Source organism: Cupressus sempervirens, chromosome 3, assembly GCF_028749045.1.
Source record: "Cupressus sempervirens isolate cs-2001-9-10 chromosome 3, ASM2874904v1, whole genome shotgun sequence".
NCBI lineage: Eukaryota > Viridiplantae > Streptophyta > Pinopsida > Cupressales > Cupressaceae > Cupressus > Cupressus sempervirens.
The window spans coordinates 225,837,561-225,863,193 of NC_143120.1; the positions used below are offsets into that span (position 1 = coordinate 225,837,561).

The 25,633-nt window shown below is 32.6% G+C and overlaps 1 pseudogene; it reads left to right on the forward strand.

The window, feature by feature from the left end:
• The window catches only part of LOC149565649 (wax ester synthase/diacylglycerol acyltransferase 7-like), a 39,818-nt pseudogene extending 14,417 nt beyond the window's left edge, over window positions 1-25,401 (forward strand).
• Window positions 25,402-25,633: the final 232 nt, after the last annotated feature.

Consider the following 25,633-nt stretch of genomic DNA (forward strand, 5'->3'; position numbering starts at 1 on the left):
TTTCAAGATCAAATTCCTAAATTGTCTACACCTAGGAAGCTTTGTTATTAATGGGAACTTCCTATTGTGTGAGGATACTTTTTATGACTGAACTTTGAACAAAAACTGTTGAGTGTGAATCAAAGATATAATACCTAAATTTTTTTACTTCTTTCATAATTGAGAAGGCTTTCTTTTCTGCTAGTGAATATCTCAACTCGTAGATCTTCATTGGCACACTCATAAAGGATATGGGGACTTTAGAGCATGTTACATTTTCCTAGCAAGAGGACTGTAGAAATTGTGTGTTTACTGGCATAATAGTAGATAAAAAAATCTTTTTTATAATCTGGGTGAGTAAGAACTAGTGCTTTAGCTTTGGCAATTTCTACTTCTGCAAATGCTTTTATTGCCTCATCCCTCCACTTGAAAACCTCCTCACTAAGAAAATTCACAATGGGCCTAGTCATTCCAATAAAATTAGGTACAAACTTCCTCAAGAAATTAATTTGGCCAAAGAAAGAATGAATACCATTCCAAAAAGATGGGAGGCACACCTACTGAATAGCTTCAACCTATTTTGGGTCTATCTTGATCTTGTCTCTTGACACTAGATGGTACTAGAGATTTCCTTTAGTAACACAAAAAATAGATTTCTTGAGGTTCAAGGAGATATCATGTTATCTATACCTTTCAAGAACTAACTTTAGATCATGTAGATGCTTCTTCCTTCTTCTTGAGAAAACCATCATGTCATTCATGTAAATGAAAATTATTTTATTCAACAAGTGTCCAAAAGATGAATTCATTGCCCTCTAAAAGGTGGTGCCTGCATTGATGAGTGCAAAAGCAATCCTACTATATGAAAAGGTTCCACATGGCATGGTAAAGGCAATTTTATGTTAGTCCTTCAGGGCCACACTGATTTGATTACACCCAAAAAAATTATCAAGCATGGAGATCATTTTTGAGTTGACCACCATTTGCAAGATGTGATCCATGTGGGGTAGAGAATTCAATTTCCTAAAGTCAACACAGATCCTAATCTCACTCTTGTTTTGAAAAAGAACTATATTGGCCACCCATGTGGAGTGATGAATGGGATAAATTATGCATGCTTTCAACATCTTATCCACTTCTTTAAAAATTGTGTCACCCACTCTTGGATTATAATTTCTAAGCTTCTAATAGAAAGGAATAGCATTTGATTTTAAGGGAATCTGATGTTTGAATTTTCCTTGGCAAAAATCTTTCAAATCTTCATAGGACCAAGCGAATACATCACTAAACTCTTTCAACACTTTCAAGAATATATTTCTTTCTGACTCATTGTAACATTTACCTAAGTTAACTAACATAGGATTATCCTCTTAATGAATGTTCACCTCTTCACATTCATCAAAAATTTCTTTTGCCTTTCTCATATTTTTTCTTGGAACAACAATCCCTTTGATGAAAAAGTGACTCCAACATGACTAGGCCTTTAGGGATGTGATTTCCCTTCAATTGAATGAGACCATTTTCAGGACCATTTTCATGATTTAGAGGAAATTTAGAATTTCTAGAGTCAGAACCCTCAAATTGAAGAGACTGAAATGGTATTGACCCTTGGAGGAATGTACTAATGCAAGCATCATTATTAAAAAAATTCCCAGAGTTTGCATTATTAGTTATACTAAGATGATGAATCAATTCAATCATATATATATTGCTTCAAAAATCTAAATAAGGAATCATGAGGGATGCTGACTTGACCAAGGAATTAGCTCTGACCTATTATACTTTCTATGCATAGATTCTATTGCAAATGCTTCAAAACCTTCAATCTCATGCTAGTCCCTATTTTTGTAGTGTCTCAACCTACAATTCTTCACATCAAAAATATCTCATACTTCTTTGACTACAAGGTTGACATCTCCTTTAGCTTATACTACTTATCGCTATCCTTTTAGCTTCTTTAATACCTAGAAGTAAAGCTTTAGACTTTGTGATATTGTTTGTGTTTTCAAATTTAAACCTGAAAGATTTAGGCATAATCTTGCCTAAAGGTGTAATTGCAACAACTCCAACACTTGAACCAATTGAAGTACAACTACCATCAAATTCCAAAGTCCATATATCTTCTTCAGACAGCTCCCTTAAACTTGTTATCTCCTCATATGAAACAAAATAGTTAGTGAAATTAGTTTTAGTGTACAATATATGGGATCTAGGATCTTTAGATGCGAGGACCATGAATTTGGCTTTACATGCAGGTTTAAGAATAACTTTCTTATCCCCAACTGGAATAGTATCTAGAGGCCAATCTAATCTTACCTCCCCACCAAAGTCTTTGAAAAAATGTTTTACTTAGAAACATCCCATAGGTGGCAAGGATATCTGTGACTAGGATGGTTAATTTGAGCCTTTTGTCAAGGAATTCAGCTAGAGCTACTTTAGCATATTTTATCTATCCTATAAGAGTAACTTGTTTGGAATCCATGGCATAACATTTACCAAAGGTATTAGTCAAAGGTGGGTCTAGGTCTTTAGCAATTGTACTAGGCATAATGTTGTAAGAGGCCCCAAAATCAATGATGTAATTGCTCAGTCTATGGCCATGGAAAAATAGGGATACATAGAATTAATTGGGTTTTTTGTCATTTTCATACATTTGAGATGTTTCAACATGATCAGATGTTTCACCATTATTGAGTCCTACAATAGGATTAATGTATGTTTTAGAGTAGTTTCCTGAGATATCTAATTTAACGAAACTTTTAACCCATTCAATTAATCTATTAAGTTCATGAGGATTAGATATTAAATAATCAAAAGGGGAAACTTGAATCTAGGAGAACTTACAAAATTCCACTATATTAAACCCAAACTTGGGGCTAGTTTCTTTAGGTGTCCTTTCTTCTTGTGTCATGTTCTTTTGGATTTTGAATTCACCCTTGCATTATTTGGTATTATCACACCATTTATTGATAGGTATGGGATATGATGAAGAAGTAGGATTCTTATCACAATGATTACTCTTGGTCAGTACTACACATGAGGAATCTTGTAGAGCAGTATATATGTCACCACCTTATTTCAAGTTAGACTCATATTCAAAATAGTAACTTACAGAGTCACCAGGTCCTCTACAAGATTCCTCATTTCTTCTATAACTTCTTTATTGACTTCCATTTCTCTAAAATGGATCATTTCTAGACAAGGCAATCTATCAAGCTCATCAATCAAGTGAAAGATACACATTTTTTCCTTCTTAGGAGAAGGGCCCTCAATTACTAATCTTTGATTTCCCAATAACATATGTGGTTGTCCTTCATATGCTTGTGGGTGATTAAAGTTCCTATGGACATCATGATAAATCATCCTAGGCATCTTCCTTTTCATCTATGAGACATCATTCAATAATCTCTGAACTATAGGATCTATTGAACCTTAAGTGGATGCTTGAATTTGAGGATTTTCCATACCCTATATCCACATCCCTATAGCCATGAAGTCATCTTCTAATTCCATGGCTAATCTTTGTGTCGCATCAACATCTTCCACTCTGTTGTTTCTCAAGTAAAAACTTATGTTAGGGGCATAACATTCACAAAGAAACCTTTTATTTTCTCATTATTGGGTCTCTTCATGGTAGGGATCTTATATAAAATCTTACCATATTTGGCTACATTTGAAGTCATACATGGGTTTTTGAACTTCCTTTATTAGCTCTGATGATTATAATAGAAGAGTATTCTCATCATCAGAAGCCTTGAACCTAAATTTGAAAGTTGTCCTTAGGGAAGCCCAGTCAGTGATAGACCCATTTGGAAGATGGTGGTACCAATTAGCCACAACCTCTATCAAAGGTTTCACAAACAATACTGATTGCAACATTTTCAAAGCTGACAACAATAACTCTATAGGTTGTGTTAAATGCATTCAAGTATTCATTGGTGGACTTCATCCCATCTCCACTAAAATTATGAAGAATATCTTGGGCTCCTTTAGCAAATGGATCTAGTTTAGGTCCAGGACCAAAGGTCCCACTTGAACACCCCAAGGGTTTGTAGCCATGGCTGGGAACTAGAATTTGATAGGTTGGATATTAAAGTGTGTGGGTATGAGGGTTCTAGGAAAGACTAAATTTTGCATGGAAATGTCATCTGATTTAGGTTTTTTAGGAGAAGTAGGGATACTTCTACACTTAGTTATCATTTTCATCTCATGAGTATGATCAGTGGAAAAATTTAGTGACTTTACAAATTCAAAAGATTCATCTATGGAAACTTTATTTTTATCACCCTAGGTGTACTTTCCCTTAGCCAAACTAAGAAAGGAAAAGACTTATTACTAAATTTATTGGACAAGATCAAGATTTGGAGCTTGCTAAGACATTCTTTCTACAATTGATTCTTCTTGAGCGATGGGTACTCCCCTAATTAGTTCATATCTTTCTTCATTGTCCTCAAGAGCCTGACTAACCTAAAAATATTGTATGTTTCTATTCGTGCTATTCTAATCCATGGAATTTATATTAGAAATAATGTCTTCTTGAGTATTATTGAACCTTGGACTAGGTTGAAAATTTGGTAAAATGTCTTGATGAGGCAAGATCATTACTAATAAAAAATCATGATTTTCCCTAGTGGAGTCCCCAAAAACTATTAGTAAATAGTTTTTCCTCCTAGTTATTTAAGTTTATATCAACAAGAAAACAAATTTGACCACAAATGAGTGTTGATAAATTCCATGTAGACTCTATGTTTCAAAGGCATAGCTCCCTTCTACAATAATTTGTCGATACAATTCTTATTGCAAATAAATTATGATAGTCATTCTTTTGACCAAAATAACTTAAGGAAAATGAAAAAATCCTCTGATAACCCTAAAAGATTTTTTTTAGACTAAGCAATTACAATTAAAATTTCATATTTGTGATCAAGCTAACTAAACCAAACAAAAGGAAATATAACTTCAGCATAGTTAATGAAACACAATCTATGCAAATGTGGATTTCATATGAATTCTATCACCCAACAAGACAACCACATGATTATCAAACAGATGCACAAGAAATAACCAAATGATCAATTATATTATCATTAATTTTACTTTTCATTCACCATAAAGGGAAACAACTAAACTTACTAGCAAAACAAATATATTATGTATAGAGAGCTGACCCTTTAGATTGATCAAAACATAACATATATAGCCAAGTCAGGCTTTTCAAATTCATTTCCAATTAAGTAACTCCTTAATGAATTCCAAAAGTTTTAAAAAGAAACTATCCAAAAGAATAGTTAATTGAAAATAGGGAAATGATGCAAGGGGCTCTTTGATCATCCCCTAAGCTCCAATTATATAATTGACATTGGCACAAAGATCATGGGGGTTAGAAGAACCACCACCATTTTCTTTCCAAATTTTGTGCATTGTGAGAAAACCCACCAACTCCTGTTGTTGCTCGATGCCAAGCTCCTCCAAGTGAAGCTTAAACATCTTCATAATCTTGCAAATATGGAAAATATTTTTATATTGTAGATCCAAATGATCAATGTAGATGATCACCATGGAATCTTCATAGGCGATAATGATTAAATCCTTGACTACAACTTCACTCATTTCCTTCAATAGTTTAATTTAGAGAAAAAGGTTGTTTCCACTTTCTTCGAGTATTTTTCAATTTGATATTCATTCTCTATAATATTGACATCAATGCATTTAATATCAGATGCCAAGATTTATTTCAAACACCCTACTTCTTTTATTAGTTCAAAGCATTCTTCTAATCCCTGATCGATCACTATGTTCCTCCATTCTAGGTTAGGTTTGGTAATGAAAAGTAAATCAACATCAAAATTGGCTTCTAAATATTCATTCAAGAAAATTTATGTTTTGTATTCCTGAACCTCTGAAATGTCAATGACATAGTCATCCCATTTAATCTTTTTATATTCCTATACATTCATCTCTAATTCTAGAGAAGTCATTAATTTATCAACTCTTGCATTTGTATTCATAAAGTGGGAGAAATAGTTGGTCACCTGGGCATGAACTACGTTCAACCACTCACCATAGATTTGGAAAATGGAATGATCCCTTTTAACCTACTTAATAAAAATTTTATTCATGGGAGATTAAACATCAATGATAGAAATGGTAGTACACAGGGCTTCTGCATTTGGGCTCTAAATTTTGTGAATATATTCAGCCATTTTTGTTAGTGATTTCTTTAGCTCCTACTTATCCCTCTAATATTTCCATATGAAATGGGAAATCCTAGAGTTCCCTACATTCAATATCATCATATATATTTCCCTAGAAGTAGGGCCAAGAATGGATTTCTCAACTTTAAAATATTGGGTTTTTATTTCATCTATACTCTTCTCAATCGTTGGCTTTATCACTTCTGCTACTCACTGCCTAGTGCTCTCATCAATATTCAACATAATTTCAATGTTTTCCTTCTTGGATTTAAGAGTCTTCCCAAGACACTTTCTTACCATATCGTCCACTAGGAGAGTTGTCGACACTATGCTCTTTTTCTTACTCACACACAACTTAAACCAATTAAGGATATAATGATTCTCTTTAAGCAGAGGATTTCATAGCATGGGTGATGAACTACGTACCATTGCACATAAAGTGTTAGCCCCTTCTACTAGTTGTTGATTACCCTATTCTATCTCACCAATTGAGGCTTCAACATAAGTTTCCTTCCTTAAGTCAAGATAAATTGTTGTTGGCTTATCACTAGTTTCCTTCAAGTTGCTCACCTGTTCCTGTTTCTTCCTTCTACAACAATGGATTCAATTGATAGAAGGAGGTACATTAACTAAACCTTGGACAAAGTGTTTAGGTTCAACTCTCGACTTTAGTTTTTCTATAGTACGAGAATGAAGAACTTCATTAGTACCAAGAACAACTAAGGGAGATCTAAAACTAGCATGAACCTGTTGAACACTAGAAGCCACTAATTTTGACTATCTCTAAATTATCAGCCATTGTTCTATTCTAGTTAGGACAAGCAGTGTTCTTGTATGCAAGTCATCCTCCTCTAGCATTGTCTAGTCAATTTCCAGCAATGGGTAAGCTTTTACTTGCTCAATATAAGGTGGGTCAAAATTTTCATCATTTTTTTCTTTGATTACCCTAGAGGGATGTAGTAGGAGATTGGAATCTTTGATCTATGTCAATAAAAACCTAGACCATAGCCTCTACCTAACCTCAACATCATCTTGATAGTTATCCCAGAAATATTCTAAATGGGGAACATGGAGAGCAGAGGAACCTAGCTCAAAGTACCTTAGGGAAAACTCTTGACTATCAAAGTTAGGTCTAATAGAATAAGCTAATAGGCTCATGGATTTAATCTCAATTTTAAGCTTAAGGGTGGCTTGGATTATTTTGCATTTGTAATGCCTAAGTTCAATAGGGAAGGTGTAACTAGATCCTTTCTGGGTTTTACAATTCTTATCAAACTATGCCAATTGTTTACATATCTTAGTCACAACATGATCCAGGCAGTGCCAATGTAACCTTAGAGGCTTTCTTCATATCCTCTGATCTTGAGCTAGGTGAACTGGGGAACTTACATAAAGAAACTACATAAATATCAATCAATTGAGTGGCTTCCTCTACCAACCTCACATTCTCTTTCCCTTGCAATTCAAACACAAATTTAGCTAGGAAAGTGTCTTGAACTATTTTGAAACCCTTAGGGTTTTTATTCCTTCTAAAAGAGAGGATATTACTCATAAACAAGAATACTTGGATTCCATTCTAAGTTTGGTAAACCCTTCCATTTTCTACGACAAGCTAGGATATAAAACAAATAGGAAGTAATATATAAACTAGAAATTCTAGAAGCTTGAGAAAGTTCTTCATGGAGCCTAGTAGTTTTTGTATCCAACCAATAGATGACTAAAAATATTCTTTTAAGATTATCTAGATGAAAAAGTACATCTAGTTCTTCTAATGGAAAGCATGTGGGTTCCCTTTCACTCTGTTCAGTAGGATAATGATATTCTTAATCTCAGGAATCATGTGTTCTCCAGTCAATTGACATGGGCGACAGGAGCCTCCTCTCTCGGATTAGAAAAGAAAACCTTTTGCAATGGTATTATTAAATTTAGTGACATCCATAGAGAATTATGTGTAGACAGAATTAATAGTCTAGTACTCATAAATTTCATATGCAGAGATCCTAAGGGAGCCCATTATAGCAACTCGGCTACCATATACCACAATTCATAATTAAAAGAATAGATACACTTTTTGGTTGCATCATACCTATCTCTAAATGCTAGGACCAACTCAGGGTAGGAGAAAGCTCCGAGAAGAGTATACACTTGCAACAAACTGCTATTTGAGACATTCTGAGATATAAAACTAGGTTTTGGGTTTATAAATCTACCCAATAATTTTTCTGGAAATTTAAGAGTAACTAAGAGGGGAGGGGTGAATCAATTACTACTAAAATAAATCCCAAATCTCTTAGATGTCAATACAAATTACAATATGAAAGCTAAATACTGTTGATGCTTAGTAAACACAAATAAAATGTTGAATGTACTTAGTAACTAATTAACATTGCAGATCTTAAGATATGGTCACTGATCATCATTACTTAATCTTTATTGGAAGCATGAAATAAATAGCACAAACAATATGACACCAAGATTTAATACGAAAACCCAATTTGGGAAAAACCACCAATTGTAACCAGTTACTATTTTTCACTCTTCTGAAGTGAGCCTTGTTAGGTGCCCACCCTATTAAAGATTACAAAACACATTATTAGGTGTGACCCTATTAAAGGATATAATCAACCTATTAGGAGTGGCCTTGTTGGAAGTCTTGAGATAATTCAATGGAACTACCACCTAATTAGAGGATTTACAAATTGTTGCTAGACCAAATATGTTAGGAGATTTAGATCATTGCTACAATGGTGAGAAAGTAACATTGAATTAACCTGATTGAGATACAATTGAATTGCTAATTATAGATCTCTACTCTGGCTTGTACTTATTCCTTCATGATCGAATATAACTTTTCTACTCCACAAGGATATTTTTCTTATCCTTCAAATTCACTTCCTCTCTTCATCCCTTGCAATTCATTCATTACAACTTGCACCCTTGAAACCACAACTTGACCGTTTACTTATACCTCTCATATTGTCAAGTTGGCTTAGATAAAATTTATAGTAATTAATATTCATCACCACAGTCAGCTAGAACCAATAGACAAATCAATTGAGCGCAATATGCCAAAATAATAAAATCCTTCATTGGCTGACCTAGCTCAGTAGAAACTAACTTAGAAGCAATTTCCTCATTTAACATTGAAAACTTGCAAAAAATCCTTTGGTAACCAAGTGAGCTTGGTTAACACTGGTTCCATCCAACTTTCATTCATTAACCAAGTGAGCTCGGTCAACACTCTTCTTCTACATGATTTCCTTCGACACCCGAGTGGACTCAGTAAACACTATATTCTACATAGAAACACTTGGTAGACATGGAAAACTATCATCACTACCCAAGTGAGCTTAAAAAGCATTAACTAACAATGATATGACAGTTGTGTAACATCAAAGACAAAACACAATTGATTAATTTTATCCAACAATCTGCCTCCTTGGAAGTGATGGCAACACAACATGTCATAGCATACTGAAATTTTGAGAACAAGACTTCCTCTGTTAGTAAACTTTAGTCTGCAACAATCTTTTGCCAAGTTCATTCTCTTTCATATTTCCTTTCCTTATTGAACTTCTCCCTCTTTGACTTTTCTTCATAGAGCTCCTTCCTCTATGAAATAAAAAAATTATTTGAGAGATATGATAGGATAGTAAACTTCTCCCTCTTTTCCAACACATGCCAAAGACAACAATTCTATTTAGTATCAACGTACCTTGAGTACTAATTCATTTGAAATATGCCCTTGTAAATATTGCATCAATTGATTGATCTTCAACTTGGTTCTTGTTGATGCATCACTAAACTTTATTTGGTGAGCTTCAAATAGGGGAATTACCCCTAGCTTACCTCTTAGATACAAGAATGCATCCTTAGGTAGTGGCTTGGGGAATATGTTTGCAATCTATTCTTTTGTATTCACATATTTCAATATGACTTCTTTACCCCACACTAATTCTCTTAAGAAGTGATATTTTATAGCAATGTTATTTGTTTTGGAATGCATCAATGGATTCTTTGATATGTTGATTGCACTAGTTTTATCACAATATATGACTACTGGCTCATTGATTTCTACCTTCATTCCTTCCAATAATTGTTTGAACCAAACAATGTTAAAAAAGATGATTGTTGCTATCACATACTCTACTTCTGTTGTGGGTTGAGATGTACAGTTCTACTTGTTGCTTGTCTAAGATACGAGTCTTTTACCAAGGATGAATGCTTCACCACTAGTGCTTTTTCTATCATCAAGACTTCCCAATTTGCATTAGTAAACACCTTTAAGTCCAGATTGCCTCCAAGTTTTTACCATAAGCCATAATCTTCAATACCTTTCAGATATCTCATAATTCTTTTGATTGCCATCATATGGTTTTATTTAAGATTTCTTGAGAATATTGCCACTATTCCAACTACTAAGACAATGTCAGGCCTTGTATGTACTACATATTGTAATTTCCCAATCATTGATCTATATAAGGTCTAATCTACTTCTTTGGAGTCATCATTTTTGGAAAGCTTATGTCCAATAGACATGGGAGTTATAACTACTTTTGAATCTTCCATTCCAAACTTATTTAGTATGTCCTAGATATACTTAGATTGAGTGATGTAGATACCATTTTTGTTCTACTATATCTGCAATCCAATAAAGAATTTTATCTCACCAAACATGGACATCACAAATTCTTTACTCATTTCTTCTAAAAATGTTTTGTATAAGTCATCATTTCCTATAAATAGGGTATCATGAACAAATATTTCTACTAGCACAATCTTCTTATCTAGTCCTTCCTTGATATACATACTACTGTTATTATTTGTTCTTTGAAAACCAATCTATATCAAATAGTTATGTAGTCTTTCATACTAGGCTCTATGAGATTTTTGAGACCATATAGTTCTTTGTGTAATTTGTAGACCATTTCCTTGTAGTTAGGATCTACAAAACCTTATGGTTGTTCAATGTAGACTTCCTCATCAAGAATGCAAATTTAACATACATCTGATATACTTTGAATCTCTGTGAGCTGCATATGCAAGTAGAGTTCTAACACATAATATTTCAATAGGCTAAAAGGTTTCACCATAATCAATACCTTCTTCTTGAGAATATCCTTTACATATCAATCTTACTTTGTTTCTAGATACTTTTCCATCTTCATTCAACTTATTTCTGAATACCCATTTTGTACCAATTATATTTTTATTGTTAGGCCTAGGAACAAGAGTCTAAGTATAGTTCTTCTCTATATTTTCTATCTCTTCATTCATAGCTTCAATCCAACTTTCATATTCCAAAACATATTTAAGATTTCTAGATTCAAATTTAGCAAGTAAACATGCACCTTTCAATTTTCTTCTTCTCATTGTTCCATCTAGTTTGTCTCCAATGATCTGATTAGGTGCATGATACCTTCTAACATATTTTACCAATATAGGTTCTTTGGGCTTTAAATGAATTCCAATGTCTTCAGTATGAATTTTAGGTTCAAGCTCAAGTCCTTCTATCTGTGTCTTGGGTCCATCAAACTTAGTTTGTACTAGCTTGGTAGCTTCTAAATGTGACTCGAATCCTTCAGACTATGACTTAGTTTGTACTTCTTATAACTCAGTAACCATTATAGATTTTGGGGACTTAGGAGATGAAGTCTCCATTCTCTCAAATAGATTTGGAAGGGTATCAGGTACATAGTAGATGAATCTTTCATAATCCTCTGGCTCCTTTTTGCTTTCTTTGTCACTCTTTTCTACAAATTCATCAATTCTCACATGTACACTTTCTATAACCTTGTGAGTGGATAAATTCCAACATTTGTATGCTTTAAATGTGTATAAGTATCCTAAAAATATGTCTTCATCACCTTTTACATCAAATTTTCCTTTCCTAGATTCTTTCAAGATATAACATTTTCTGCCAAATACTTTCAAGTAACTTGCATCTGGTTTGTAGCCATACCATAGTTCATAGGGAGCTTGGTTTGAGTCTTTCTTCAACTAAACTCAATTCAAGGTATTAACTACAATGCTGATAGCTTCCTTCCAGTATTTGATAGCAACGTTCTTTCCTGTCATTAGTGTCCTTGTAAATCCATAATGGATCTATTCCTTCTTTCAAAAATTCCATTCTACTAAGGTGCACCAGGGGCCAATACTTGTCTTTTGATTCCCCTTTCAATGCAAAAAGTGTTGAATTCACTAGAGATGAATTCACCACCTCTGTCTGATCTTAAACACTTCAATCTCTTTCTAGTTTTTTTTTCCACTCTTGTCAGATACCATTTGAATTTCTCAAAAGCTTCTAATTTTTCTTTTAGATACATCACAATCATCATTCTAAAATAGTCATCAACAAGAAGAATGAAAAAAATTTCTCCATTATAACTTTCTATTCCAATGGGTCCACATAAGTCAGTATGCACAATTTCTAAGACTTCTTTTGACTAATAGTTTTTGCTCTTAAAACTAGTATTTCCCATTTTGCCAATTTGACAATTTTTGCACATACCAACATTAGATTTCTTCAAACTAGGAATACCTCCTACTCTTTTATGTTTTATTATCTTGACCACATTATCAAAGTTTACATGACATAATCTTTTGTTCCATAACCAACTTTTTTCTACTTGAGCAATAAAACATGAGCATTCATGAAGATCAAGATAAAATAGATTACTTTAGTTTGCTTACCTGATCCAACTAGATTTCCTTTGTAATCCAGCAATTTTTCCTTTCCATTCATGAATTCTACCTTAAGTCCAATATTGTTCAATTGTGCCACACTTACTAGATTATGAATTAGTCCTTCAACCCAATAGGCATTATCACATACAAGTTCATTGGTTAATAAGATATGACCTTTCCCTTTTATGCAACTAGGTTCATTGTTTCGAAACCTTACACTACCTCCATCATAGTATTCAAAATGTTAAAATTTTGTTTTATCTCTAATCATATTGTGTGAACATCCACTATCAATAATCCATGTATCATTTTTTCTAACATGAGAAATAATTGTCATCTTATCTTCTTCATCATCATATTCATCTTTTATAGCAATATACACCATTTCATCTTCATTGTTATTAGAATCTTTAGTCATGAAACAAGTGTTCTTACCTTTTTTCTTGTAGGTTTTGTGACTTGGGAATTCCTTCTTTCCTTTGTACTTGTGATATTTCTTCTCATCCTTTATTTCTTTGTTTGGACACCTGGGAGCAATATAACCAATTTCTTCACAAGAAAAAAAGATTAGAGGAATTTTACCTTTGTACTTTATCTGCCTTTTTAGTATTTCTTTGCAAGTAGTGCTTCAACAATTCAAAGATCACTGTCATAACTTTCTTCAATTTCTTCCTCACTTCCTAATTGATTTTCCTTTTCTTTCTTGCTCTTTTCTTTCAGTGAGAGTTTGGCTTAAAATACAAACTCAATATTCTTGGAAATAGGAACACAGTTATCATAGTTATCTAGTTCAAAAGCTATTAATCTTCCAACTAAAGCATCCAAGTTTAATTTTTTGTTTGGATCACATATCATTTCTTGTATAGAAAATACTCTAATTGCATAGATAGGAAGAAGAGTTATGAGTACCTTACTCACAATAGTTTCATACTTCATGTCTCCTCTAGATGCTTTGATTGCACTTACACTTTGATTATTTCCACATATTTTGCAATGTTTTCATCTTCTCTCCTTATTTGGTCAAATTGTCCTCTAAGACTTTCTACCTTAGCTCTTCTTACATTGCCATCTCCTCCATAGATATCTTTTAATTTGGTCCACATTTCATAAGCAATTTTATAGTCTTTTACTTCATCAAATTCAACATAACTGAGAGCAGATGAAATATCAATCATCATGATGTTATGGTTCTTCTTCTCAACAATATCTTCAACTGATAATGTTCCAATGGGAGTTTTGTATTTAGTAGAAAGATACTTGCAACCTAAGTCATTGATAGTAGCTAGATGTAACCTCATAAGTCCTTGCCATGTTACAAAATTGTCTCTATTGAGCTTTGGAATCTCTCTTTCATAAGACATCATGATCTTTAGTTTAGGTCCTTGAAACCTTTTTTACAAGCACCAAAAGCTCTAATACCAATTGTTGGAAATATAAGAGGAGTAACTGAGAGGAGAGAGATGAATTAGTTACTACTAAAATAAATTCTAGATCCCTTAGATATTAGTACAAATTACAATCTGAAACTTGAATACTATTGATGCTCTATAAACACAAATAAAATGTTGTAACTCGATATATGTTGAATGTACTTAGTAACTAATTAACTTTGTAAATCTTAAGATATTGTCAATGATCATAATCACTTAAATCTTTATTGCAAGCATGAAATAAATAGCATGGACACATATGACACCAAGTTTTAACATGGAAACCTAATTTGGGAAAAATCACCAATTGTAACTAGTTACTATTTTTCACTCTTTTGAAGTGAGCTCTATTAGAAGCCAACCTTGTTAAAGGTTACAAAACACGCTGTTAGGTGTGACCCTGTTAAAGAATTTAATCACCTTGGTAGGGGTGGCTTTGTTAGAGTTCTTAAGACAATTCAATAGAACTACCACATAGTTAGAGGATTTACAAATGGTTGTTAAACCAAATCTATTAGGAGATTTAGATCACTGCTACAATGGTTACAAAGTAACAAGGAATTGATCTAATTGAGATGCAATTGAATTACTGATTGCAAATCTCTATTTTGGCTTGTACTTAATCTTTCTTGATCAAATATATCATTTTTGCTCCACAAGAATATTCTTCTTATCCTTCAAATTCACTTCTTCTCTTCATCCCATGCAATTCATTCATTACAACTTGCACCCTTGAAACCACAACTTGACCTTTTACTTATACCTATCATCTTTTCAAGTTGGCTCAAATACAATTCAGAGTAATTAATATTCATCACCATAGTTAGCTAGAACCAATAGACAAATCAATTGAACTTAATATGTGAAAATAAGAAAATCCTTCGTTAGCTAACCCAACTTAGTAGAAACTAACTCAAAAGTGATTTTCTTGGTTAACACTACAAACTTACAAAAAATTCTTTGGTAATTGAGTGAGTTGGTTAACACTGATTCCATCAAAATTTCCTTCATCAACCAAATGAGGTCAGTTAACACTCTTCTTGTTAGGATTAAACCACAGACAAAAGTTAACAATTACATGAAAATATAACCAATAATAGGAAAATAATAGATCACATAGAAAAGAACACAAGACACCAAGATTTAACGTGGTTTACCCAATCCCTGGGCTACATCCACCAAATAGCAAGTTTGATATTATGATGATCTAGTAATTACAACCTAATTACAATCTATAATCCCTTACAACTCAATACCATTGCAAGAATCAATTTTACATCACAACTATAAAATAATGATTAACCCTAAGCTCTTTTATACAAGTATTTTTACTACTTTAGGGTTATAATTAATAATTACATGTTAGCCCAAAATCCTGATAAAATAGGGCCCAAATTTTTTTCTTTTGACGTGATGCCCCAAGCTCCAAAGAATTTATGAAGTATGTACAATACTTTCCTGATCAGTCACTAGAATCTAACAATCTGCCACTTGGGGACTGATTAGGCTCCACACTAAACAATAATCTCCCACTTGGAGACTAATCCTATAGCTATGCCATTACTCCATGAGGCTCTCACTAGATCAAACCACCTTGGACATTGCTATTCTATTATTCATGTTCAATCTAAAAGACCAACTGAAGCTGAAGAGGATTTCAACTTCTCCCTTGTTACTACCTTTGTCAACATATCTATTGGATTGTCATCGATATGTATCTTACACAGCTTTAACTGTCCATCCTCAAAAATTGATTAAATGAAATGGCACCGCAATTGTAGTTGTTTTGTCTTTGAATGTAAAGCTAAATTCTTCATAAGATGAATGACACTCTGACTATCTATGAACAAATAATTATCCTTCTAAGGATGTTCGAATTATTCTAAGAAGAACTGAAGCCATATCATCTACTTGGTTGCCTCTGTAGTAGCAACATACTCTGCCTCTATAGTGGATAAAGCATTAACCTAGAAACCCAGCTCACAGTTGCCCTACCAATAGTAAAGACATAACTTGTAGTACTCTCCCTAGATTCAATATCCTCGGCCAAATCTAAGTCAACATAGCCCTATAAATTGGTATTAGAGCCCCCAAAGTGTAAACACTTATTGAATGTTACTCAAATATCTGAGATTCCATTTGATTGCATTCCAATGCTCAATTCCTAGATGACTCATATACCTGCTAACAACTCCCATTGCATGTGCAATATCTAGCCTAGTACATACCATGGTATACATCAAGCTTCCTATACTTGAAGCATAGGGTACCTTGGACATCTTATCCTCCTCTTCTTGTGTCTTGGGACACATCTCCTTAGTCAACTTCAAATAACCAGGTAAAGGTGTGCTGACAGCTTTAGCATTCTCTATAGAGAAATGTTGCAACACCTTCTCCACATAATCAGCCTGAGATAGCATCAATGTTATGTTCTTCCTATCTCTACAAATATTCATACCAAGGATTTGTTTTGCTGCCCCCAAATCCTTCATAGAAAATGCATGTGCTAACTAGCATTTTAGCCCCTTAATATGATCCATGTTAGACCTAGCTACAAGCATATCATCAACATATAAACATAAAATAATATAGTTATCATCATCCAACCTCTTAAAGTAAACATAGTGATATAAATGAAACCTATTGTATCCATGTTCATGCATAAAACTATCAAATTTTAGATACCATTGCTGAGGTGCTTTCTTCAAGCCATATAAACTTTTCTTCAATTTGCACACTAAGTTCTCTTTACCTTTGACCTCAAATCCCTATGGCTAAGCCATATATATCTCTTCATCCAAATCACTATGAAGGAATGTTGTTTTAACTTTAAGCTACTCTAAATGCAAATCTTTAGTAGCCACAAGATTTAAAATAATATGGATAGAAGTCATCTTAACAATAGGAGAAAATATCTCATCAAAATCAATGCCCTTTTTTTGTGCAAATCCTTTCACAACTAACCTGGCTTTAAATATTTTCTTACATATATCCTCTTCTTTCAACCTATAAGCCCACTTATTGTGTAAAGCTCTTTTACCTACAGGTAACTTGCACAAATTCCATGTCTTATTCTTTAACATAGAGTCCATTTCATCTTTCATTACAAATTCCCACTGAATCTTAGTATCCTCCTACACAACTTCATCATAACTTTCAAGTTCATCAGCATTAATAAGTAAAATAGAATACAAAGAGGGAGAAAATCTTTGTGGAGGTCTAATTTTCCTTGTTGACCATCTAACATTCACCGCTATGTGTGTTATTTGTTGTTGTGGTTATTGCACACCATGAGGAATGACTCAAACATCAAATTTTGGAGTATCATCTAGCACTACATAATCATCTTCTTTCCTCTCATGTTACCGCAACAGATCTTTGTACAAAAATTTCTCATTGAATATGACATCTGTGCTTCTTACAATTTTATGATTTTCAAAATCTCAAAGCCTATAACCAAACTCATTAATGCCATATCCAAAAAACACACATTTCTTTGACTTAGCTTCCAACTTGGTTCCATTTTCAGAATCTGTATGAGCAAAACCTTCATGACCGAAGGTCTTGAGAAAAGAATAACTCACCTTCTTACCAGTCCATGCTTCCTCTAGAATAGCACAACCCAAAGTAGTAGAGGGAGCTCTATTAATCAAATATACAGTAGTATTGATAATCTTTGCCCACATGTGTAAGGGCAACCTAGCATGCAACCTCATGCTCCTTGCGTGCTCCATTATAGTCCAGTTCATGCATTCATCCACTCCATTTTCCTGTGAAGTCATTGGAATAGTTTTCTATCTATAAATACCATAAGTGGAGAAATAATCTTCAAATTCATGACTGCAATATTCACCACCATTATTAGATCTAAGACATTTTAATTTCTTACCAGTCTCATTTTCAACCAAGCATTTCCATTTCTTAAAAGTTTGAAATACATTAGATTTCTATGTAAGGAAATAAATCCATACCTTTTTATTTGTATCATCAATAAATGTAATGTAATAATGAGAGCCACCAAGGGAAGATACCTAAGTTGGTCTCCATACATCGATATGCACAAGCTCTAATTTTTCCTTCTTCTTTTCCTTCCCAGTCTTCACAAAACTCAGTCTCTTTTTTTTTTTCATACATGTAACTTTTATAGAAATCAATATTAACACATTTTAAACTTGCTAAAACTTTCTTTGAATGAAGTACTTTCATTCCTTTCTCACTCATGTGCCCAAGTTTGTTGTGCCATAGGGTTGTATCAGAATTTATAGCAGCTATTTGTTCTCCTTGCTCAACTACAACAACTATTTCTAAACATTCATTTTTCTTTGAAACAATTAAAGTAGAAAGAATAATATGACCTATAAAAAGATATAAGGTGCCTACTTTCACACCTTTTTGTAGTACAAGGGAACCTTTTGAAACCTTCCAATTTTTATCATTAAAATTAACTATAGGACCCTCGTCACTGAGTTGCCTAGCTAAAATTAAATTCCTACTCATCCTTGGAACATGTCTTACCTCATGTAGTAGCCAATGATTCCCATTCTACAACTTAATCTTAATTTTTCTCTTTCCAACAATTTGATAGGGTTCATTATACCCCAAATAAACAAGTCCAAAATCCCCTTGTACATAATCAATGAAATAACCTCTATGAGGTGTAGCATGAAATAAAGCACTAGAATCTAAAACCCATGAATCATCAACACTTTATAAAGACAAAAGTAAAGCATCCTCTTCAAATTTGTTACTTACCACATTTGCCTCCTTTTCTCCATCTTGTTTATCTCCCTCATTTTTTTTCGATTCCAACAATCTTTCTTTTTGTGCCCTGGTTTCCCACAATATCAGCAATCATTTGGTCCTCTTGATTGAGACCTCCTCCCCTTTAACTTTTCTCTTGATTTCCCATGATTTCTAGAATTACTTCCTCTCTCAGTTGTTTTGCCCTTGCTTTATGCATTCAAAGTACTTCCTCATGTAGATACACCTAAGGTTTTCCTACGAGTTTTCTCACTCAAAACAACATTGATCACATCTTCACATTTTAGGGTACTAGATCCAAGAACAAAATTACTCATAGCCATTACCAAGCCATTCCAGCTTGCAAGAAAAGAACACAAAATCAAGAGAGCCCTAATTTCTTCATCAAAATTGATGTCCATAGAAGATAACTAACTAGCAATAGTATCAAACTTATTTAAATGATCTGCAACAGATCCACCTTCTACCATTTTCATATCAAATAAATGCTTCATGAGAAATACCTTGTTTGCAGCAGAGAGCTTTTCATATAGTTTCGCTAGGGTTTGCATCAATTCTTTTGTCATCTTTTCCTTTGTAATATTAAATGCCACTGATGGTGCTAGGCATAATCAAATGCTTCCAAGCTCCTTTCTATCTAAAAGATCCCATTCATCATTTGACATAGATCCTTGATTCTTAGTTTTGCCTTCCAACAGCTTTTATAAATCCTTTTGATAAAGATAGTCTTCTATTTGCATCTTTCATAACTAGAAGTTCTACTCGTTAAACCTATCAACCCTCAGCTTACCCTCATCTACCATCGCTCTCACTCAACCGTGAGACTTTCTTATAGAGGATAACTGAAAGAACAACCTCGCTCTAATAACACTTGTTAGGATTAAACCACAGACAGAAAATAACAATTACATGCAAATATAACCAATAACAAAAAAATAATAGATCACACATAATAGAACATAAGACACCAAGATTTAATGTGGTTCACCCAATCCCTAGGCTACATCCACCAAACAACAAGTCTGATATTATTATGATCTAGTAATTACAACCTGATTACAATTTGTAATCCCTTACAACTCAATATCGCTGCAAGAACCAATTTTGCATCACAACTATAAAACAATCCCTAACCCTAAGCTCTTTTATACAAGTATTTTCACCACTTTAGGGTTATAATTAATAATTACATGTCAGCCCAAAATTCTAATAAAATAGGGCCCAAATTTTTAGCCCCAAAGAATTTATGAAGTATGTATAGTACTTTCTTGATTAGTCACCACAATCTAACACTTCTTATGCATGATTTCATTTGATGCCCAAGTGGACTCGATGGACACTGTCTTCTACATAGGAATGCTTGGTAGAAATGGAAAAATATCTTCACTACCCAAGTGAGATTGAAAAGCACCGACTAACAATGATATGATATTTGTGTAACATCAATGACAATACACAATTGATTAATTGTATCCAACATAATTTACCCATATCTTCTTTAGCAAGGAATGTGTCTTCAATGTCAGGCGAGACACAACTTATAACAGACTCCTTAACTTTATCAAGTTGCTTAGGGTGGAATACAACAGCCATGGTGAGAAAGTTAACTAAAACAAAGCAATACACAAAAAATTCATAGCCCTTAAGATAATGCAAGAAAAAAATGACACCAAAAAATGAAGGGATAGAGACTCACCATGTCAAGTGGGTGCAAGCTTGCTGAAAATAATTCTTATGCTACCTATGTATATTTCTAGATGTTGCTAAAATAATCTTTACTAAAAACAAAAATGGAAAGGGGTGAAAATGAGGTGGCTTCCCTTTTAAAACATAAAATTGAGACTTTAAGCGTGTGAATGAATGAGAAGACCGATGATAGGACAAGTATTTACAATCATTAAAATCTCACTTGAGCATTGCATGTGCCATGACATTACTTTCCATCATTACTATTAGCTCACAATTAATACATATCTTTTTGTAGATCTTTAGTAAAAAGTTGTACTTTCATCGAGCTATCATCCTGGACATGTGGCATCAAAGGCATTAGTCTTTTTGACCAAGTGAACGTGAACAATTGAACTACAAAATAGTTCAATTGTGAAGTTTAGAAGTCAATATATAGTGGAAACAATGCTCTTTGACAACAAAGACTAAACAAAAAGATGAACTTGTGAACTTTGAACCTTGGACAAAGTGTTCAATGCTCATGTTCAACTTCAATGGTGAGAAAAAGTATCCTTTGGGATGAATGACTTTCCCGACTTGACCAAAGAAAACTAATGAGCTTATGAGCCTTGAACCTTGAACAAAGTGTTCAATGTTCAAGTTCAGAGATTTTTTTAACCAAAAGACTTGAAAATAAAGAATGTCGAACTAGTTAATGTTCACAATGGGACTTTGATACAAGACCATCTCTTAACAGTGGCTTTAAAATATGGACCATTCATGGGTAACATGTAAGAAGTGGGAAGAGATTTTGGTGAGAAAATACACAACTAGGAGTATCCAGAGTAGAAAATTTTGGAGATTCATGCCCTTGTGGTTCTAGAGGAAGAGAAAAAAGAGATCCTCTTTTCTATGGTGTCTATGAAGGAGTCTTAGGTTTAGTTCAGTGATCAAATCAAGGAATTTTTTGCTAAATATAAAACTACCTAGGACAAAGTGGAAAAGGCCATTAGTGGCATTCAAGGTGAGCTATTTGGCTTGTTGGATTGACTCTAAAGATTCTATTTGTCTGTAAAGAAGATAAAGACAAATGGGAGAAGTAGCTATTGATGAGAGGTATTCCATTCCTAACATAACCTTGGATCCTACTAATTAATGGGGAAAATTAAATGACTAGAACCCCTATTTGCCTCCCTCTAGTGTTCATGAAATTTTTTATTTTATTTTTCCCTTTTCTTATTGGGATCTGTACATTTCACTTATGTTTCTTTCTTTCCAAGAATTAGTTGTAACTCTATGGAGTGGGCTCATGCCTTTTTTGGTGATAACATATATCTATATTTATCAATTTATAGAAAATGATAAATTTATTCATAAAAAAATAGTTAGAGAGAGTATACATCTTATAATAAAAAACTCACATGAATTTGGACAATATTTCAAAGGATGACCAATAGCTATATCTAGCAAAGATTTTTATTTTATTTTCTTATAATTCAATAAATATAAGTATAATTTTTCAAGACCAAAAAATCACATGCAAAGTGTGTTAGGTCATATATTTCTAAGAAAACATCTCTTCTTGAAATTATCTACTTCATAATTAAACCAACTTGAATTTCATTAGTATTGAGTAATTTCATTAGTATTGAGTAATGCTAATATTCTTGCCTATTTTAATTTGTTTTTTGTATTTGGCAATTTGATGTTCACATCTACTGATACCACAAAGACAATTTAGTCTTTGAGATGATAAAAAAAAGTTTGACTAATAGTTGTACTCCAAATAATATTTTATTGATATGTCAATATGTTATCATACAATTTATTGATCTTTTTATAACCCCATGTGTATTTACAAGTATAAAGTTGTAAAATACTATATATATAAACAACTTAATGTTAAAATTACAACTACAACTAATAGTAACATAGTATTAACAAGTGCCACATAGTGGCTTAGTACTTGCCTTTAATAGTATTAGTTTTAATTTTGATATAAATTTAGTTATAATTTTATTATATATTTATTATATGTATCAAATATATTAATGTGTACTTTCATTAAAAAAAAAAATTGTATATAATTTATTTTGTATAATCATGTAGTTGTGGCAAATTGTTCAAATTAAGAAGCATCATTTTTTGTAACCAACACATTTATTCACACAAGCTTCACACATTATAATACATGAGAAATAAGTTGAATTCTAATTTTAATACTTTGACAATATATTATTAACTATACTAATTGAAACAATACTTTTTGTGTACTATGCTACATAATTTGGGGAAAAAGTATTCAATTTTATTTTATAATATATTACTTATGAAATTTTATTTTATAATATATTACTTATGAAATTTTATAATATAATATTAAAATTTAAATAATGATAATTGAAAGAACTATTTATTAAATATTAGTAGTGGATGAATTAAATGAATACAATATAAAATTTAACGATGGTATTATTAAAAAATTTAATATAATAAAATATTATAAATCTTTCAAACAAAAGTTAAAGAGTAGGAGGGAATAACACTCACCTAAGAGTTGTAATAAATAATTAAAGTAAATGATTAAAATATTTTTAAAAAAATTATTTCAATGCATTTCTGTATAATCAAACAAACTATTTATAATAGTTATAGAAATTAAGAAATATAAATAATTGATTATATTATTATAATATATAAATTCACAAATCTCCATATAAGATGCTAATCCATTCATCCAATTAAAAGTTAGAAAATTAATATATATAAAATGAATTTGTATTAGTAGAATAGAAGTAATTTAATAACAAGTTAATGTGAGTAATCTTAGAAAATGACACAATAGTACTTAGCCTACCGAAGTACTAAAAATAGAACATAATAACCATTTTCTGTACCATTTTCCCACTTAAACAAGCTATCTCCTTTGTATTTTTCTACTGGCTTAACACTTAAGCATCTGCAGAAAAAATTGAAGACAACCAACAGTTACTCACTGGAAGAAGGCAAACTTGTTTGCATGGAAAATAGCCATGATCATGGTAATGGTTTGGAAGAGGCCAAGATACATCTTAGGGAGATCATAGTGAAGAAAGAAAGTTATGTAAATCACATCGCTAATATTTCCAAGCATGAAGAACCGTTGAATCCAGTGGCATGCATCGCCTCAGATCCGTTGTCGGATAGTTACATCTTGACCATTGTGGGATTCAAAAAAGCAATTGACATCACTCGCTCGAAAAATTCACTGCAAAATAATATATCTCAGCGCCAAAGATTCTCTAGGATTGTGGTTACTATTCTCCCCCTTTTCCTTTTGTTCTTTCATTTATAATGCAAACTCTAGATCCGTTTGATTTTCCATAATATTTATATATTTGTGTCTCGGTGATAGCCGTTTTTAGAAACTTTTTCATAGTTTCTATTAAAATGATTGCATAATTTTGTTCAAAGGTAGTAAGTTGACTGGTGTTTGGTTTATAGATTAATATTTTAGAAGTATTAAGGAGGAAATTTTTTTTTACAAGTAGTTAATTTATAATATTGTTTTTACGAGTGGATTCTATTGTTTCCAAGTCATATTTTATCAATTCATGCTTAATAATGCATTTCTTGTAAAAGTGAATGTTACATTTAGCATCTATTGCATCTAGATGATGTTACAATAGTTTTCTATTCTTTGATGATTTATTCATTCTCCAAAAATAAATAATCCTACATTAGTGTTTTAAATAATTGCAGATAAAGGACAAACACAAGAATCTGAAGTGGTGTTTAAGAGCGGTAGTGATAGAAGACCATGTGATTGTTCCTAGCCTAAGCCCCTCACTTGGAGAAAATCCCAACATTGTGAATAACTATACAAGCTCTTTGGTCACTGCTCCACCTCTGAATCCATGCAGGCCTCTGTGGGAAGTTCATGTTTTGAATGTTCCTTTTGAAGATGCACTAGCCAGCCTTGTTTTCAGAATCCATCATTCATTAGGAGATTGTATCTCACTCCTATCCCTAATTCTCAATTCCACAAGTAAATACAATGATTCTCAAGTCCCACCAACCATTCCACAACGTACAATGGTTAACGAAAAACGCAAAGGCTTTCTGCAAATTGTCTACAATATGATTTTTGCACTTTGCATTACATTCATTTTTGTATTTGATGTTTGTTGTTTCTCACTTGTATGGTTTTAGATTTTTAGTATTTTAGTTTTTTTTTCTATAATAATTATGTTTTGAAACTTATTGCTATATATTTATTTTTTGAATGTACAAAAGAAACGTAGTTCACTCTTAATCATTTCATCACCAATAGCTTTCAACTTAATAGAACAATTTATTTTTGTTTCAATTAGATGGTAATTACTCTGCTATGGAAACATGATAAGAATTTATTGAGAGGGAGCAACAATGCCCCTATTTATTCAAAGCGTCTAGCTTACGTGACTCTGAACATGGACGATATCAGTTTGGTTAAAAAGGCAGTGAATGGGGTAGGTTAAAGTTTTTCTTACTATTTTATGGCGAATTGATTGTCATAGAGATGTTCAATTCACTTGTATATGATGATCCTGAGCATAAATTAATTTTGGTGGCAGACATTGAAAGATGTCATTATGGGAGCACTTTCTACTTGACTTGTACGTTATATGGGCAGACATCAAAATGGTATTCATAGCAATTGACTAGCATAGAGTTTATAGATATATTGAGTACATGTATTTAAGAAACTTTAAGATCTATATTGAATGAGTGTATTTATAAGATTTTAAGAAATATTATGGGAGAGGACCTATAGTAGTTGAGCACCTTAAATTAAGGTTTCAAAGTCACACTATCAAATAAGATGCTATATCTTTTGTCTAGAAAAGGTGAGACTAATCATACTCATTAGAGACCTCTTACTTTTGCAACTGA